The sequence below is a fragment of the Capsicum annuum genome, chromosome 8 (genome assembly GCF_002878395.1).
Source record: "Capsicum annuum cultivar UCD-10X-F1 chromosome 8, UCD10Xv1.1, whole genome shotgun sequence".
Classification (NCBI taxonomy): domain Eukaryota; kingdom Viridiplantae; phylum Streptophyta; class Magnoliopsida; order Solanales; family Solanaceae; genus Capsicum; species Capsicum annuum.
The window spans coordinates 143,782,732-143,802,378 of NC_061118.1; positions in this window are offsets into that span (position 1 = coordinate 143,782,732).

The following is a 19,647-nucleotide window of genomic DNA, read 5'->3' on the forward strand; positions in this document are numbered from 1 at the left end:
ATTAGAGCTTTGAATGTTCTGAAGATGGCTTTTTTGACTAGATATTCTCATTATGAATTCTTTGTCATGTTTTTTAGGTTGAACAATGCCCTTGAAGTTGATAAACTGGGTATTTTGATTGTATCTCAACTCCTTTGTAATTATATTTATTGATAGTATCTTGGTTTATTCCTAGAACGAGGACAATCATGTGAGACACTTGAGGATTGTCCTTTAAAGTATGCGTGATGAAAATATATTCAAAGTTTTTCAAGTGTGAGTTTTGGTTGAATTCTATCTCTTTCTTCGGTCATAGAGTAACAAAGGATGGTATTTTGGTTGATCCGACCAAGATAGTGGTGATTCTTAATTAGTCAAGACCTACTTCTCCTATTGAGATTTGGAGTTTTGTTGACTTGGTAGGTTGAAATCAACTTTTTGTAGAGGGTTTCTCATTTATTATTGCTCCTTTGACCAAATTGATTTAGAACAAGATGGTATTAGAAAAGCTTTAAAAATCTCAAACAGTTGTTAACTTCGACTCCTATTTTGGATTTAACCAAGAAGGGTGTGGGTTTTATCATATTTTATGATACTTCCAATGTTGGTTTAGGATTGGTGTTGATGTAGGAGGGCAAGGTGATTTCTTATTCCTCTTGTCATGTCACGATCTGAGACTACCCCTAGTCGAATATAGTGCTTAGAACCACAAGGGTCCCAAGGTAATCCATGTACTGGCATACTATTTCAACAACAAATTTAAAATGTTTATAAAATCTAAATAGCTGAGTGAACGCATAATCAACATGAGATAAGCTATTCCAATACATATCTTATCAAGGTTTACAACACTAAAATTTGAGAGAGAGAGGAACATAAATTATAAATACTGTCTCTGACTGGCCATCTATGAAGCCTCTATTAATACTGACTATAGGTAGCTGGGACATGCCTCAAACTATCATAAATCAATACATATAAACAAGAAAAAAAATATTACAAGGACTGCAACTGACTTGAGTCCTCTAAATATGAGAACTCATCACCTGCTGGCTGGAAGCTACAATCTGTCTGACCCTGGTGGGTGGACTACATTTGGTACCTATATCATGAAGGAATGTAGCCATAAATGCATATATGTGGTTAGTACTTTGGAATATACTGAGTATGTGAGACATGAATTGAATCATGGAAATACTTAATGCATGCTTTAAAACTGAGAGCATAAGATATTTGCCGAAGCATGCATTTAAATTATGATTGTTTGTAAAAGCTGTAAGACATTGAAATTTCTAAATTATGAGCTAAAAATATTTTTTTAAGCTGGGAAATGGTAGAAACATGAATACTATATGTAAATCTCAAGTTGAAGCTGAATAGGATGTATAATCGTACTAAGGATCATGTATAAATACTGAGCATGAAGCATGTCCATGTAAAATGAATGCAAGACCAAGTAAAACATGTACTGAAATAATCTATAAAATTAAATAACAGAATAACTAATAAACTGAACACTTGGTCATGCAAACCTGAGTTGATGTAGTCTAAGCACTGAATTGAGACTGTGGAAGCTAACTACAATCGACATGCCTCAATCTGAGCTAATCGAGGTCTAACCTGTAACCCAGTTGGAAGGGTGTTGGTACCTTTCCAAGGGTACTAACACATGCCTGGATATGTGGATTCACAAGGCTGATGTCCTAAAGGACAAGGGTGTCAGTCCTCTACTGGTGGGTGATCCCTAAGAGAGTGTCAGTTTTCTACTAGTGGGTGATATCTCATAATGCTAGCTACATAGTTCGGAATCTTAGGGACTGCTACTAAAGGTCTCAGTCTTCTACTGGTGGGTAAGCATTCATCCCTAGGTTTGCTCAGTGCTAAATCCTACTCCGAACTGAATTGACACGGAAGCATAAACTAGTGAATGCACTGATAACTGATATTCTCAAATATGGTATTCTAAAAATAACAATTCATACATAATCTGAAGTATTTAAAATCATGTAAATTGAACATAATAAGGGAATTTTATAGATAAATCTCAAAAATCCAACAAATGATAAATGCTCAACATGAATATAATAATCTAAATATAATGATACAAACATGGTCTGAATAACTTGTAACTTGAAAAATCATAAACATGCATAACTATCTAAGTATTGGGTGTTCATAACCAACCAACAATGAAAATATATTTAAATACGATAATTTCAAAGTAATGACAAGATAGGAAATTTCATAATTTAAAATCAAGAATTCAATAATTTCATCAAAATAATATGTTATCATGGTTTGAATACGAAAGAATATTTAAACTTATGAGGAAACACTAATTCTTGATTGAATTCATGAATTTTATGGAGATATCATGGAATTTGTACTTTTCATGTAACCCTAAAACAAAAGGAGAATTAAACTTGAGGATTGAGAAATCTTAAAAACATGGGTCTATCATTCATAACTTGATGATCATATGCTTTAAATTCAGAATTATAACACGTAAATCATGCATGGACGTGAGAATAAATGAATGTTATATTATGGACCTAAGAAGTCATGAATAATTATTAAAACTTATTTATGAGTGAAAATCATATCATGGGGGATTGAATTTAAGCTTAGAATAACAATTGGATAAAATCCTAGATTGTGGAATTCATAAATTCATAATTTAGGCATGGGAATGAAAGAGATCCTCATTGAATACCCAAATACCTGAATTTCTTGACTTCTTAAAGGAAAACATGAATTTGGATCCTTGGAAGTTGAATTCTTGAAGAAGAACCCTTATTTGGTGTTTTTGAGGATTTGGGAGAAGAGGGATTTTGTATTTGATGTTTTTGGGGTTATGGAATGAAAAAATTATGTTTATATCAGTCATAGGGTAGTTTAGGATGATTTAGGATGTAAATTACTTGTTTAACCTAAAAAACTGAAGAGAAACGTGTGCTTTAACGTTTCTGAACAAGGTAGGTGCCACGCTGCAAAATGTGGAGAATAAGGTCCTTGTCATGCTGCAAAACACGGAGCACAAGGTCAGTGCCATGCTGAAATCGCGGACCCTCACCATTTCCTCATGAAAATGCTCATAAAATTTTGTTCGGGTGTTGGATTAAGGTAAAATTGGATGCGTTGGAAAGAGGACTCAATTATATATAATTTGGTGGGTCTTTAGTTCCAAAATTCCATATATTCCAGAAGTTATACACATTCAATGTTGACCCATGTAGGATTGAATACCAAAATTTGGTTGAATCAAAAACTCTTAACTCAACTTTTCTCTAAGTATTTTCTATGAACATTTTTCACCTCAAAAGCACTATTCACACTAGGATAATGATCATGACACATATATTCATATACAAATCATAGGATTAGAATTTATACACGTAGGAATGATGGTTTAAATTCTAGCTTGAAAATACGGAGTGTTACATTATCTCCCCCTTGAATCATTCGTCCTCGAATGATGGTTAGGAACTTATCGAAGCTATAAAAGTATGGAATAAAGTATGTAACTTCACATTAGGAATTCTTCCTCAACAGAACACGTATAGGAATTAAAAGAAAAGAACTTTATGGCATCACCAAGTACATTATGTAAGCATGAATTAAGAGATTAAGAGACTGAGGTCGTACAAGGGGTATTACAACATCTAGGATGGAATATTTGGAAAACTAAGATCATGCACTAAATACTTATGAACTGAATCATGACTAAATATCTGAATTGGAAACATGATGCATGGACCGAACTGAATTCATAATTTGCATGGACGTGAATAAATTACCTCATGGAATAGCTATATTCATGAAACTTCGGATGGTAAAACTAGATAGAAAGTTGGAAAACTATTGGAGCTTATATGTATGAATGCTAAAATGAACTGCTGGTTATACGGATTGAATCATACTGAAAGTTTATACTCAACTAGATTATTTCTTCAATACTCTTTGTAGTAAGTTCTAATAACATTAGGGAGCAAAGAATTTTGGACATGGTCTGAATAAGTAATCTGAATAAGGAATCACAACATGGTTGCGACACTATAACATGGACTATAGGCCTATAAAACATAAGCTAAGATAGAATTACTGTGCCTTAGGCAATGCAACTACTAACTTTCAAGCTTAGCCACACTTCTCAAATACTCCCTCAACTATACTTTTTCTTTTAAATACTACCCTTCATTTAACACCACTTCTAATCTTCATATGAGTATTGATAACTCCATATACTAAAGTATGAGCTGAACTAAATTCTCTCACAATGTTCAAGCCTACTTAAAGCCACAAGGTATCACACATAACACCATAATACTAGTCTAAACGACAAATTCAATACCCAATGTGTTTTCATAGCTCTCATCTCTAGATTAATACTCCTTACCACTTCAATAACTAACTTTAACCTCTTACTAGGAATTCACTAATGAACAATGCATTTATCTACATATATACCCACATGACATTCAAGCCTATCATTATAACCGCATATAAACTTCTAGGTAACCAATAATCTGCCTAGGAATTTTCCCATATTCTCTAATACCTTTATCAACAACAACTTTCATGCACTATACCCAAGAAGACACACCTAGAATCTTCAAATAACTATGACATATACCAAAAACTTTACCTCAATCATCCTTCACACTTATAGCCTCCGATAAAACAAGCATACAACAATATTTTCCTAACAAGGAACATTTACCGTCTCCCATCTAAATAATTGTTCATCACCACTATCATTTCATAAGGAGAGGTCATTGAAAGGTTAGAATATAAGGACCTGAAGCATGAAAAGATACTATACATAACTTTGACACTTAACTGAGGCCTGGTCATTAAGGGTGAACCATGAGTTATGGGAACTAAGTGTACTGTAGAACATGAGTTCAGAGTCATGAGCCGCACGATCTGAGTTTGGAGTTCATAAATTCATGGAATATGATTTGTACTTTTGAGTGAACTGACGTTTCACATACTAGGAACTGGGAGTGTACATGATTCTATATAAAGTGTATGAATATGAGCTATGATCATTGAGATGACATCTAAGGCATGAGTCAATGTCGTGATGACTAAAGTACAAAAATTTGCACTTAGATAAGAATGGGTCAGGTATCTTCCTCCCCCACTATTATTCTAGAACTCACTAGCATCACTATTTGAATCTGAAAATCTGACTTGGTTTCTTGTTCTATCATCTACCCCTTAGATTAAATCTATTATTCTAAGTTTGTGGACTCCTTTAATAAACTCCAAAACAGAACTGCAACCACTCTACTCTAGAATTTGAGATACAACAATGCACATAAATAATAAACTCACCCTAACAGACTATATCTTAAAGTGCAAAACCCTTTTTTAGTACTTCTTTTAGAGATAGAATTCTTAACTTTCTATAGCCCCAATAGTCATCATATAATAGCTTAAGAACTTACTAACTTAGAATCTTTAGGAGTATGACCATACCCTGAGTTCACACCATTTAGAACTTTAAACTTTTCTTTCTATTCGCTTAATTATCCAAGTTCAAACTTAGATTCTAACACTTAACATAGATATCCATAGATCTTTTCATACAGTAATACACCACAAAATTTTATGAACATACTCAACCTTAACAATCTCCTCTATCATTGTGGTCACTGCCTAATCTCTATCTCTACTATGGAATTAAAATATTCTAAGACTCCCTTAACTGAGAAATCTCTCTTAAAGTGCTATTAAACAAACTACACAACACCTTTCTAGCTCCATGGATACATAATATACTAAATCCAGATAAACACTATCCCCACTTTATTGTTTTTACTCTTCTAGGTTCATGCTTATAACTCTAGATCATATGTTGTCATAGAATTATGAGAAGGGATCTAAGCGCACAACTGACGTAAGCTCAATGCACGATTTTCATAAATAAGAATGAACTATTTCAAACTTTGGAACTTAAAGTCACTGATGGGATCTTTCTGAGCCTGCATGCAATCCCATAACTGTCTGTGGAGATTGTCAGAGAAAAATCAATACATAGGAATTTATGCTTGACTATTTTTGTTACCTAAAAAATAAGGCAGAGTTTGCATGAATAGAGCAATGCCAGAATATGTATAAGTTTATTAGATATTATTTCTACAGCACGATCTGAGTATAAAAGAAGGGAAACATTTCTTAAATACCTTGTAGCCTCTCAAAAAAGTACAAACATCTCCGTACCATTCTGCAAGAATATACTAGACACGGCTTCATGATTAATTACCTATATTTGTGGGTTGATATTGTAGACACGTCATTTTGTCCCTCCCCAAAGTCATTTTCTTACCATCTTTTTACCCCTTCTTACCACGCACTTTCACCTATGTAATAAGTTTACAAATAATAAAATCATAACAATTCATAACAAATTTTTAACACCTCATCCTAACAAAAATAATAACCTACCATAACAACTTTGACACATCACACCCTTACCCCTACCCCCACCTTACCACCTCCTACCCCTACCTATGTACCTGTTGCCCCTTTGAGAATAATACGCACACATCAATATACACAAGGGGGGGCTGCCAATCTCATATACACAAAAATTTAGATATATACAAATACCTCACAATGAAGAAAAAGAAGGAAGTCTCACCACCCATCACTCACACAACGCACACAATTACACTCAAGAGACCATTCTTCCATTTTTCACCATACACACATCACAAACAAAAAATGCACACTATATATACATAGAGGATAAACACCACCCATACTAATACTCAGCATATATACACACACTCTATATACAGTAAACAGATTGATATTTTACGATCGAGAATTAGGGGTGTGATCGAAAATTGAGAGTTAATTAAGGAGAAAAACAAAATAGTGAAAAATAAGAGACAAGCAGAGAGAGATCAAAAGAGAGTAGAAATAGAGAGAAATGAGAGACAGAAAGAGGAAAACATATCAGGAAGCTCAGTTTCTAGTGAGAAGTCGCTAGAAAATCCCATCCTTTTCACTAAAAAGCACCAACTAGCTCCACCCATTTCAAAATCCGACAAAACCTTATCTGAGTTTTGGGTTCGCAAAGCAAATTTAGGATTGTCTCTGTTCTCATTTTGGAATCAATATTTTGAGGAGTTTGTGCAAGGTTTAATTTGAGCTAGTTTGAGGTTTCGCGGTTCCAGCAAATCATTCTATGTGTTTGTAATCCAAATTTAACCCGAAAGGTCCAATTTTTAATCTCTTATTTAATTTTTGAGAATATTTTCATGGTGATAGTGATTCCTTGTTTTGTTTGATTCTAGTTGTGATTTGTTACTTTGAGTTTCATTTGAAGCAATTCCAATTATTTTTATGTCATTGTTAATTTGGTGTTGGATTTTGTTACTCACGTGAATGAGAATCTAATAGAAATTGAGATTTGAGTAGATGAATTGATGGTTTTGAAAAGGGGAAAAGGTAATTAGAAATTATTAAATTCATAATTCGTAGATTTATTTCATAATGTTAAAATTTGAAGTTTATTTTATTTGATAGTATCATATGTTAGGCCGAGAATCGGTAGGCAAATCTTAGGTTTGGGTAGGCAAATTTAGAATTTGTGGATTTTTAGATGTTTGAAATATTTGTTGAATGGTTTGGATGTTTGAAATGTTTGTTGAATGATTTGTCTTATCGCATTTGGATCAATTGTATTCATTTGTTCGTGGAATGCCCAGAGAGAAACTGTATACATTCACCGGGAAATGCCCCAAAGTATCATGTACGCAAAAGAGGTCTGTGATCAAGGCTCGAGACATCGGGTAAAGCATAGCTAGGACAATTAGAATAGTTTAGGTTATTTCAGCATTTTTATTTTTGGTTTGTAATAAATTGGACTGGACACTAATTTTGGATTCTTGACTATTTTGGTTGTTAGTTTTCTTGTTTATGTATTTTGTTGGTTTATACATTTCGTAGTGTTATACTAGCTGATATACTTCATAAAGCGACCGTGGTTGAACCACGAGATCAAGGGGTGCCTAACACCTTTCCCTCGGTCAACAAAATTCCTTAACTGAAATCTCTATTTGTGGATCAGTTTTAAAAGGGTCAAAAATTATTTTGAAAAAGGATTTCCAAAGGTGATTTAGCACACCCGATTTATGTCAAGTGGCGAATCTGAATTTAAATTCTTTTCAAAGAAAATTTTTATTTTTGTCACTTAATAATAAAAATTCTTTCAAACTTAAAATAAATTTATTTTGGTAAAAAAGGGGTATGATAGCTCTGGAGACTCTCTGGGGATGTTTCAGAATTCGAGCTTATTTTTTGAGTCATATAGGATTAGTCTAACACTATGGGTGTATAGATGTTGTTCATGTAATTTTTTAAGTTATTATTTTATCATTGTTGAGTGTCTACATGCTATGTGTTTACAATTTTCTATTATATGTTACCGCTTTATATCTGGCATTATTTGCGTTACTTCGGTTCATTCTTTCGCAACAAGTCCTGTAGTACATGTGTGTACACGACCTCTAGTTGAGTCACCTTTATTTCAGAAGGGGGAGCTGTTGGGTGTATGTAGTAGGTAGAAAGCTGTCGTAGCTACTATCAACCATACTCTCCCCCGAACAGCCTTGTTAGTGGACCCCAGTCTAGGTCATCTTTTAGGTCATGCTTATCTATATCATATTAAGACCTAGCGGGACTCACTTGGTCCTTTGGAGGAGACTCACCCCTAAAGCATCCTTACTTTCTATTTATTACATCTTTGAGGGTAATAGGGTCATTTAACGGACTGGTTTGGGGAAAACATGTGCTAGAATTAAAGGAGCGTGTGTATAGGCAAGAAAAAAGAAAAGAAGAGAAAAATTCGTAGTTTCTTAGAGTTTTTATGGCTTTTATTTTCCATAATCCAAAAAATCAAAAAGAGTTTTACCTTTTACACTCATTTGTGAAAAACAAAAATATCAAAAAGATTTTCCTTTTGTTTCTTTAGTAAGCATTCACAATTTGAAAACTCAAAAAAGATTTTTTTTTCAATAGAATCTTTTTATAAAAGGAAAATTCAAAAAGACGGTAGAAGTTTTGTACAATTCATATAACGAAAATACCAAAAAGTTTTTTCTTTCATAGTTGTTGGTGTCATTTTTATGTGAAGTGTCAAACTGAAAACTCAAAAAAGATTTTATTGACGTTTTTCATCATCAGTCTTTGTCGTGTCTCTCAAGTCGTGGTTTAGTTTGTCCTTTATTGTTTAATTGTCCAATTTGGACGAACTACACACACCTGATTCTCCTTTCTCGGGAGTGAGATATATAGATAGCCCTTCTAAGATTTGGTGATCTTATTTAAAAAATTCAAAAAGAATTTCTTCACTCTTCATTTAGAGTAGGTGTTTCATATACATCTTTAATAGAAAATCACAAAAAGATTTTCCTTAATAGTCTTAGGTTTCATTTTGGTAGGAAATTCAAAATTGAAAACCCAAAATATTTTTCTTTGGTAATCATAAGTTTCATTTTGTATAGGAAGCTGAAAATTCAAAAAGATTTTCGTCAATTCTTTTGACAATTTGTTATTTTATTTTCTTCTTAAAGTTTCAAGAACCAGAAAAAAAGAAAAAAGAAAGAGAGTTTGATTGGTCATTTTTTGGCCAAACTTCACAAACAACACACACCTGATTCTCCCCTCTTGGGGTGCGATACGTAGGCGCCCTTCTTGGGTTCGGTGATCTTTTCAAAAAGAAAAAAAAGAAAGAGATTTTGAAAAAGTTTTGAACTCTAACGCATTTGTTATCTCTTGTTCCGTTAGTTTAAGGTGGTTGATTTGTGGAATTCTGGTTGGTCCTCCACATCGCACCAAATTCAAGGAAGGATTAGTTATGTCCAACAAGGATATAGAAAGTGACATCATGGATCAAACAACGAGTCTGGAAAATGAGAATTTAAAGTAAGAGATTGTGAGATTAAGACAACAAATTATGGAAATGTGTCGAGCTTGGGATAGTGGGCTACCTCCTCATCTATTCCCCACTATTGACCCCACAAATACCTTCAGATTTCGATCACAATTATAAAGTCAGTTTTCTACTATTGTTGATGCACCACAATAGCACCACCTATCGTCTTTGCTTCCATTGCCCAACCCTTTACTGAGGCTTCCACCTTGGATTTTCATCCAATGATTGTACTTTCCCAATCTGCTAGTGAGTCAATGTTTAATAATCTTGATGATCACTATTATGCTCCTGAGCCCACATCTATATTAATTGGACCACCAAAATTTCTTACAAAGAAGTCTGGCATGACAGAAGAGCAAGAGAAAATGGTTAGGAAAATGAAGAGTGCAGAAAAGGCTATGAAAATTCTCTGAGACCTGCGAATTATGAAAATGTTGAATATAAGGACTGGGGAATATCTTCAAGTTTTAACCTTCCTACAAGCCTTGAGATATCAAAACTTGAGGATCATGATAGACATGAGGGTGCCATGAAACATTTGGGATGATATTGTAATCAACTAAGAAAAACTGAAGGGAAGAAGAAGGAAAATGTACCTATTGTCATTCCAGGGGCAAAGAAGAGCTCGAGAGGTCCAACTCAACAATATTGTCAGTATCAATTCGGATCTTACACATCAAATCCATATACTCACCTGCAACAAGGTTCCTCTTTTCAAAATCTAAGATATTTCATTCCACTTTCTCAGTATCTTGTGAACAATGCACAATTATATACTCGTCCGTTATCTTACCACAATGGAAAGCATCGGTCCCTCAACATCATCCTCGACCCCACATATTTACCAAAGAACTTCTAAGTCCAACTTTTAACTAAGGCCAGAGTTTACAAAGAGGAGGAAGTCAAAGAATAATTTTACACCAATTAGGGAATTGTATGCCAGTTTATTCCAAAGAATGAGAGAGTTGGGCATGATCACTCCTCTCCTTGGGTGTACTCATGATACACAGTCAAGAAATTTTGATCCTCATGTACGATGTGCATATCATTCTAATGTTCAGGATCATAGTATTGAAGGTTGTAATGCTTTGAAAAGAGAAATAGAAAGGATGATTCAAGAAAAATTGATCGTAGTGCAAAACATTGACACTACAAAGGTTACACAAAATCCTTTATCAACGCATGGCCATGCACAATATATGGGAAGTAATGAGTTAAGCATGGAGATCCAAAACTTATTTGTTGAATAAAATGTGTCTGGTAGTGGTAGAAGCTCAAGTCATGCTGATATGCAAACCAGTGGCTAAGATATTAGGCTCAACAAATGAGAAGTCACTCCTCTCTCTACTAGAAAGAGGTTTGATAGTTTGTTTTATTTTCTTTTACATTAGTCGAATTATTTTAGGGTTGTAGTTTGGGATCTATCTTATTTTGTCCATTTGTCGTTTATGTTCAAACCCTTCTATCTTTCATTTTAACTAATTTGAGTATCCCCTTTTCCTTTGTATTTTAAATATGTGTTGTTTGTTTGTTTTCTTTACATAAGTATATTTTATGGTGATTCTACTGATATGACATACTGACAGAATTTTTAGCTAGATCTTAAAATCTAGTTTAAGCATTAACTTTGAACCAGAGGGCTAAAGTTAGAAAAAAACATTTGAGAAAATAGGTAGAGGTGTTGAGACATTTGGTGACAAGTTGATGACTTATTTGAAAATTAAGACAATTATTTTTAGAATTATAAGAATAACTTGGACATTAATTGAAAAGCATAACTCAATTAGGTCAAATAGCGGACGTGTATCCCTATATCAAGAGAAACAGTAAGATAACGAACTCCACAAAAACGTGAATCATTCAATGTGAGGGATGTACAACAAAGGTGGAGTTGTATGCTGGATAACTGTAGAAGAAGAAGTGATACACATGCTCAGTTAAAGTTAGTGTTGTTAAAGTGTCACACATGATCTTCATTTTTTATTTCATATTACATGATATGTACTTGCATTTTCAAGGATTGATATGGTGAAGGCATTTCATTCTGCTATCCAAACATTGTGTCATCCTTTATTTATCCCATTTGAGCCTTAGTTTTATTTTCTTTCACACCCCTTTTATGAAATCAAGATAAGAGTCAGCAAAGTTCAAAACAAAAGTGTCGAGCAAAAGAATAGAGTTAGAAAAAATGTGTCAAAAAGAAAGAAAAAGTAGAGTGTTAAGATAAATAAATCCAGAAAAGTTTCGAAGAAAAAAAAGAGTCAGAAAAATAAAAAATAAAAAAATAAATCAAAATCAAGCAAAAGAACAAGTTGTCGGAACTAAGTGTGACCTGATTCTCCTCTCTCGGGAGTGAGATACGTAGGCTGCCTTACTCTAGGCTTGGTCCAACCAAATAAATAATTTAGAATCACCGAGCCAAAATAAACTGGAGCATGAGTTAATCCTCATTGTTTGAGTCGATTCCAAAAGTTGTAAGTCCTACCCTACTTCAAGTGCCGTTTGGGCCTCATGCCATCCTTTCTTTCTAAACTTATCCAATAGCCAAGTTACAACCAAAGAAAGACCTTCAGATCAATCTTTGAGAATGTTAAGGCTAAGCATGAAAAGGATATGATGTCTTATTTTGGGAACTACTTGTCTTCCTCAGCATAAGGAATTATGAGAGAAATAAAATAAGAGAGTCTTATTGGTGAAAACCCTCACAGGCACCGTAAGACGATTGTAAGTTGAACGAATAAAATGAGAGTCTTATTGGTGAAAACCCTCATGAACACCATAAGGTGATTGTGAGTTAAAAAAAATAAAAATGATAGTCTTATTGGTTAAAACCCTTACAGGCACCATAAGACAATTTTGAGTTGAGAGAAACAAAAAATAAGAGAGTCTCATTAGTGAAAACCCTCACTGACACCATAGGGCAATGGTGAGCTGAGTGGAAGAAAATGAGAGAGGCTTGTTGGCGAAAACCGTTCAAGGCGTCACTAGCTGAATGAGGTCTTTGAATGCGATTGTCCCAAGGAAGCAACTCAATTTCAGGGCCATTAACTCAGCAACAATTGGTGAAAGTTTGGATGTAAAGATCAGGTAGCTTAATCCAAAGACTGTCACTTTCAGATAAAATTTTCTTTTCTCTGTTTCACTGGGGACATTTATTGTTTGTTCTTTCTTCTCTATATTTTTATTTTTATTTTTTTGAGTCTATTATACAAATGGAAAGTCATTTTTATTGTGTCTTTGAGTCAAATCAATGTCAAAGAAAGTGAGAAAATATTTCAAAACTCGCTACCAACTTCTTCAATTATACAAAGCAAGACAAAATACCAGCACATGAAAGAGACATGATTGTGAGCCAAAATCAAGAATTTATAAAATTTTGTCAACAGCCAAGTCTGGAAACTCATGGAAATACCAAGGTTCAAAGGATTTATCTAAGGAACATAGCAAAAATAGAGATACTGTGTTTGCTTCAGAGTCACTCTTAATAATCTGAGTTTGGGTCAATGATGTAGCAAGCCAATGACATATGCTAATGGTTAGAAGCAAGATTAAGTGTGACTAGGGCAAGAGCGATTGCCGCAAAAGTAAAATCCATAAACTAGCCACCATGTTTTTAAACTCATAAGTTTTTCTTGATGAAATAGGAAACCTGTTACCTTCATATCAAGGACTTCTGAGCATAAATATCAAGGGCTGCAATGCCTTACTTCTACAAATGCAAGAAGTAATTTTGCTGTACAGGTTTGATAATCAAATCATGGTAAAAAGTCATCATCCTATATCCCAAGGAGACGCACTTCCTTGTCTAGGTATTTTAATTTTTAATTTCTAGGTGGTACACTTCTTAAATTCCTCTTCACTCCTAGAAGATGTACTTTCTAGCGGAGGCATCCCTTTTGACTCCTAGAAGATGTACTTTCTAGTCAATTCATCCCCCTTGACTCCTAGAAGATATAATTTCTAGTTGAGTTATTCCCCTTGACTCCTAGAAGATGTACTTTCTATTCGAGTCATCCCCCTTGACTCTTAGAAAATGTACCTTATAATCGAGTCTTTCCCATTGACTCCTAAAGTTTGGTCGAGTCATTCCTTTTGACTCCTAGAAGATGTGCCTTATGGTCAAGTCATTCCCCTTGACTCTTATAATATGTACCTTCTAGTCGAGTCATTACCCTTGACTCCTAGAAGATGTACCTTCTAGTCGATTCATTCCCCTTGACTCCTAGAAGATGTACCTTCTGGTCGAGTCATTCCTCTTGATCCCTAGAAGATGTACCTTCTGGTTGAGTCATTCCCCTTAACCCCTAGAGGATGTACCTTTTGGTTAAGTCATTCTCCTTGACTCCTAGAGGATGTACCTTCTGGTCGAGTCATTCCCTATAACTTCTAGAGGATGTACCTTCTAGTTAAGTCATTCCCCTTGACTCCTAGAAGATTTACCTTTTGGTCGAGTCATTCCCCTTGACTCCTAGAAGATATACTTTCTGGTTGATTCATTCCATCGACTCCTAAAAGATATACTTTTTAGTTGAGTCATTCCCTGCGACTCCTAGAAAATGCACATTTTAGTCGAATCATTGCACTTAACCCTTAGGAGACACACTTCCTTGTCATTTTTCATCTTTCTGGTGGCACACTTCCTAACTTAAACCTTTATCTCTAGAAAATGCACTTTCTAGTTGGAATTCCTTATGTTAATTCTTAGGAGACGCACTTCTTAGTCTTGGTCATTTAATTTTATTCTCAAGAGATGCATTTCTTGATCAGAGTTTTGATTCATCATTATAACATGCAAGTAGTTGTGATTGGGTTTGACACCCGCAAAAGTTTTCTGATAATAAACTAGGGAAGAAATTTAATTCTTGTTATCTGGAACTTCACTTTTGGACCCTCCTAGAAAATAGGACTTTACTTTTCTGGCAAATGGAATCTCTCTTTATAATAATCTTTGTTTGGGATAATTTTTTTTATAGTTTTATGTGATTTTAGGAGACTGCCTAAAGAACAGGGCGAATAAATGAAAAGTCAAGCAACAAGGTGAAGAAATTAAAAGCCAAGCAACAAGGTGATGAAATTGAAAGTCAGGATCCCGCCTGGAGAACAGGGTGATGAAATAGCAAGTCAAGAGCCAAGAAAAGCTGCATAGATAGGGCTTTTGTAATTTCATTTATGTTTTATAGTTTGTAATTTTCATTTTTTGATGTAATGACATAGCCGCGGACCGGAACCTCGACCTTACTCGACTCTCCAAATTGGTATAGTCCTTCTCCTTCTAACCCTTTGAGATACCTGTGACTTGATTTCCTCATAAATTGGGTAGGTAGGATGTCCCAAATCAATACTCAGTGGTACTCTGTCCTTCTTTTTCTTTCTTTTAAATGACGGTGAGGTTAAAATTCTGTCTCGTTGTCTACTTCTTTGTCTGAAAACACTTTGTATTTACACCTAAAGAGGGGCATGATGTAGACATGTAATTTTTTCCTCCCCAAAGTCTACCATTTTTTACCCCTTATTACCACACACCTTCACCCATGTGATAAGTTCCCAAATAACATAATCATAACAATTCATAACAAACTTTTAACACCTCATCCTGATAAAAATAACAACCTACCATAACAATTTTGACATATCACACCCCTACCCCTACCCCTACCCCCATCTCACCACCCTCTACCCCTACCCATATACCCCTACTTATGTTTCTCCTTCTCCTTTGAGAATATATACACACACAATAATTCACACAAGGGGGAAGGGCCCGCTACTCTAATATACACACAGATTTGGATATATACACATACCTCATAGTGAAGAAAAAAGAAGGTGGCCTCACCATCCATCACCATACAACATACATAATTACACTCAAAAGACCATTCTTCTATTTTATACCATACACACATCACACACAAAAAACGCACACGATACATCCATAGAGGATAAACACCATCTATACCAATACTCGGTATATATACACACACTCAACATACAATAAATGGATAGATATTTTATGAACGAGAATTTGGGGAATGATCGAAATTTGAGGTTAATTTAGGAGAAAAACAAAACAATAAAAAATGAGAGACAAATAGAGAGAGATAGAGAGAGAGTAGAAAGAGAGAGAAGAGAGAGAGAGGAAAACAGATTGGGAAGCTCGATTTCTGGTGAGAAGTCGCCAGAAAATCCCATCCCTTTCATAGTAAAGCACCAACTAGCTCCACCCATCTCAAAATCTGATGAACCATATCCTAGTTTTGGGTTTGTGAAGCAGATGTAGGATTGTCTCTGTTCTCATTTTGGAATTAGCATTTTGAGGAGTTTGTGAGAGGATGGATTTGAAAGATGGTTCGAGGTTCCATGGTTCCGGCGAATCGTTCTATGTGGTTTGTAATCCAAATTTAACCCGAAAGGTCTGATTCTTAATATCTTATTCATTTTTTGTGAATATTTTCATAGTGATGGCGTTTTTTCATTTTGTTTGATTCTAGTTGGGATTTGTTCCTTTGAGTTTTATTTGAAGCAATTCCAATTATTGTTATGTTATTGTTAATTTGGTGTTGGAATTTTGTTACTCACGTGAATCAAAATCTAATTTAAATTGAGATTTGAGCAGATGAATTGATGGTTTTGAATAGGGGAAAAGGGAATTGAAAATTATTAAATTCATAATCAGTAGATTTATTTCATAATGTTTTAATTTAAAGTTTATTTTATTTGATAGTATCATGTATTAGGACGAGAATCGGTAGGCAAATCTTAGGTTTGTGTAGACAAATTTAGAACTTGTGGATTATTGGATGTTTGACATGTTTGTTGAATGGTTTGGATGTTTGAAATGTTTGTTGAATGATTTGTTTTATCACATTTGGATCAATTGTATTCATTTGTCCGGGGAATGCCCCCAGAGAAACTGTATACATTCACCGGGGAATGCCCCAAAGTATCATGTACGTAAAGGAGGTTCGCGATCAAGGCCCGAGATATTGGGTAAAGCATATCTAGGGCAATTAGAATAGTTTAGGTTATTTCAGTATTTTTATTTTTGGTTTGTAATAAATTGGACTGGACGCTAATTTTGGATTCTTGACTGTTTTGGTTGTTTGTTTTCTTGTTTAAGTGTTTTGTTGGTTTATACATTCCATAGTATCATACTAGCCGATATGCTTCAAGAAGAGACCGTGGTCGAACCATGGGATCGAAGGGTGCCTAACACCTTTTCCTCGATCAACATAATTCCTTAACTGAAATCTCTGTTCGTGGACCAGTTTTGAAAGAGTCAAAATCATTTTGAAAAGGGATTTTCAAAGGTTACTTGGTACACCCGATTTATGTCAAGTGGTGACTCTGAATTTAAATGTAAATAATTCTTTTCGAAACAAATTTTTATTTTTGTCACGTAATAATTAAAATACTTTCAAACTTAAAATGAATTTATTTTGGTAAATAAAGGGTGTGACAAATATGACATTTATGATGTCTTACACACATATTTATTCCAATGGTGCCCAACTAGAACTGACATCATGAATTATTGACATATTGAATTGATTTCTGAGCTCACTTATATACATATTAAATGGATTTGATGTCTTATCACTGATTTTATTATGAGCATTATATCTTCATCACATACATACACATTTATGAGATATCGGTACCATTGAGGATCATTTATTTTTGAATTAAAATGAGACACTTTTTGAAAAACACCTAGATCGAGGTATGTTCCAGTCAAGTAGATACAAACATGAGATTGAGATTGCTGGAAATTTGAGATAGCATACGGGTTGTGAACCGCCCATATGACCTATTTTAGGAGCATTGAGGCTCAATAGGTGTGTACAGAAATCATGCGATGACTTCCAACCATCCTTCATCACACATCACATTGCACTACATTTGCATATTTTGTGTTTTCCATTATGTGTTGTCTTGTCGTGTATTTAGATTTTATTTATACTTTCTTGTATATTTTTCCCTTGATGATATATATATATATATACTAGAACTGTTAGTGGAGACGATATGAGCTACCATTTAGGAACTTTTTCGCTTACAGGTTACATGCTCATTACATTTTCTCTACTTCTATTATTTTCTGGTTTACTCAGTTAGCCTATGATACCTACTGAGTATAAGTGTACCATACTGACCCCTGCTAAGCTCTTTCAGTGCAGATTCTGGTGTAAGTACGACACACAGTGGCTAAGTTCGAGCTTGATTTCTTGAAGATGTCAAGATACTGGCATGCTCTAAGCTTTCAGACTTGGTTCCAAGCCTCTTCTTATTTATCTGTTGTCTTTTATTTATTTTGAAGACAGAATTGTGTAGTATTTCAGTTTTGAATATAGTTTTTAGATGCTCTTGTACTTATCATACTAAATTTTGGGATGGTTATATATTTTGTTCATACTTTCATATTTATCTAAATTTATAGTCTGATATCATTCTGGAAGTCTCATCTTGTTTATTTTATTGTTGTATTTTTGAATTTTCTTATTTTAAGAACTTGGCTTACTTATTAAGGCTGACCAAGATAAGTGTCATCATGACTTTGATTTCTAGGTTGTGACATTTCTCTAAGTTTCAACTTGAGGCTATGACTATTTGAATAGCGGTCAAAGAAGCTGGAGAGTGGTATGGACTTGTTATCGATTGCTAGAGTTAATAACTTCAATTAATGGAAATAGTGCTAATAGACTTGGAATTAGTGCTATCAGTCTTGGATAAGGCTAATTCTGACAGAACATATTTAGAGTGGGCTTGGATTAAGCAAAGGTTCTTTCTAGATAAAAGGTAAGTCATAATTCAGAGTTGTGGAGCGTTGCACGGTGTTCCTAAAGGTTTTTGATATTGATAACTACCCCACCCCTTGTTTTTACCCCGCTAAGAGTTTTAAGAGTTTTTTCAATTAAAATGATATTTTGAAAATGAATTATTTAACTATAGAGTCTTCACTTAGAATTGAGTTTTGGTGTTCCAAGTCACCTTATTTAGATCCCTATTCAAAAGAAAATTTGACTCTTTATTATTGGTCTGTTAATAAGAAATTCAGGTAAAAAATTTTGTTGATCGAGGGCCAGGTGTAAGGTATCCCTCGATTCCTGTGGTTCTAGCATGATCGTTTTATTGACTTATGTTTGACTTAAACTAATCTTTTGAATATATTATGCTTTTGAACTGGAAACTATTTATATCACTCCTTCTGTGATTTTATCTAAACTTATACAAACTATCTTATTTAATAATGTGTCACGTACTGGTTGCAGTGCTTTCCAGTCTTACCATGATTATTACTTGGTTAAACTTAATGAATCTTTGGGTTAAAGACAACCAAACCCGTTATTCACGAGTAGTTATTTTCTTTCTTTGACAATTAATTTTGAAACAAATTTGTGCCCAAAATGTTTGAAATCCTTAACATGGATTTTAAATTAATAAAATAAATAATTCTTAATTAATACGATAAATAATTCTTTACACTTATAAAATTTACATTATCCAGTAAAGAATATCGCAATCATAATAGACGATTAAGACTCTTAAATAGCTAGTCACAAGAAGCTTGTGCAAAGCACGGACCCAATATTTATCCTAAATTAATAGTATAAATAACCATATCAATTAGTGAGACTCTTTTGAATTTTAAAATTTAAAGAAGTTTATTTTTTAGAGCAATTTTTGCATATATTCTTAAAATATTTCAAGTTATC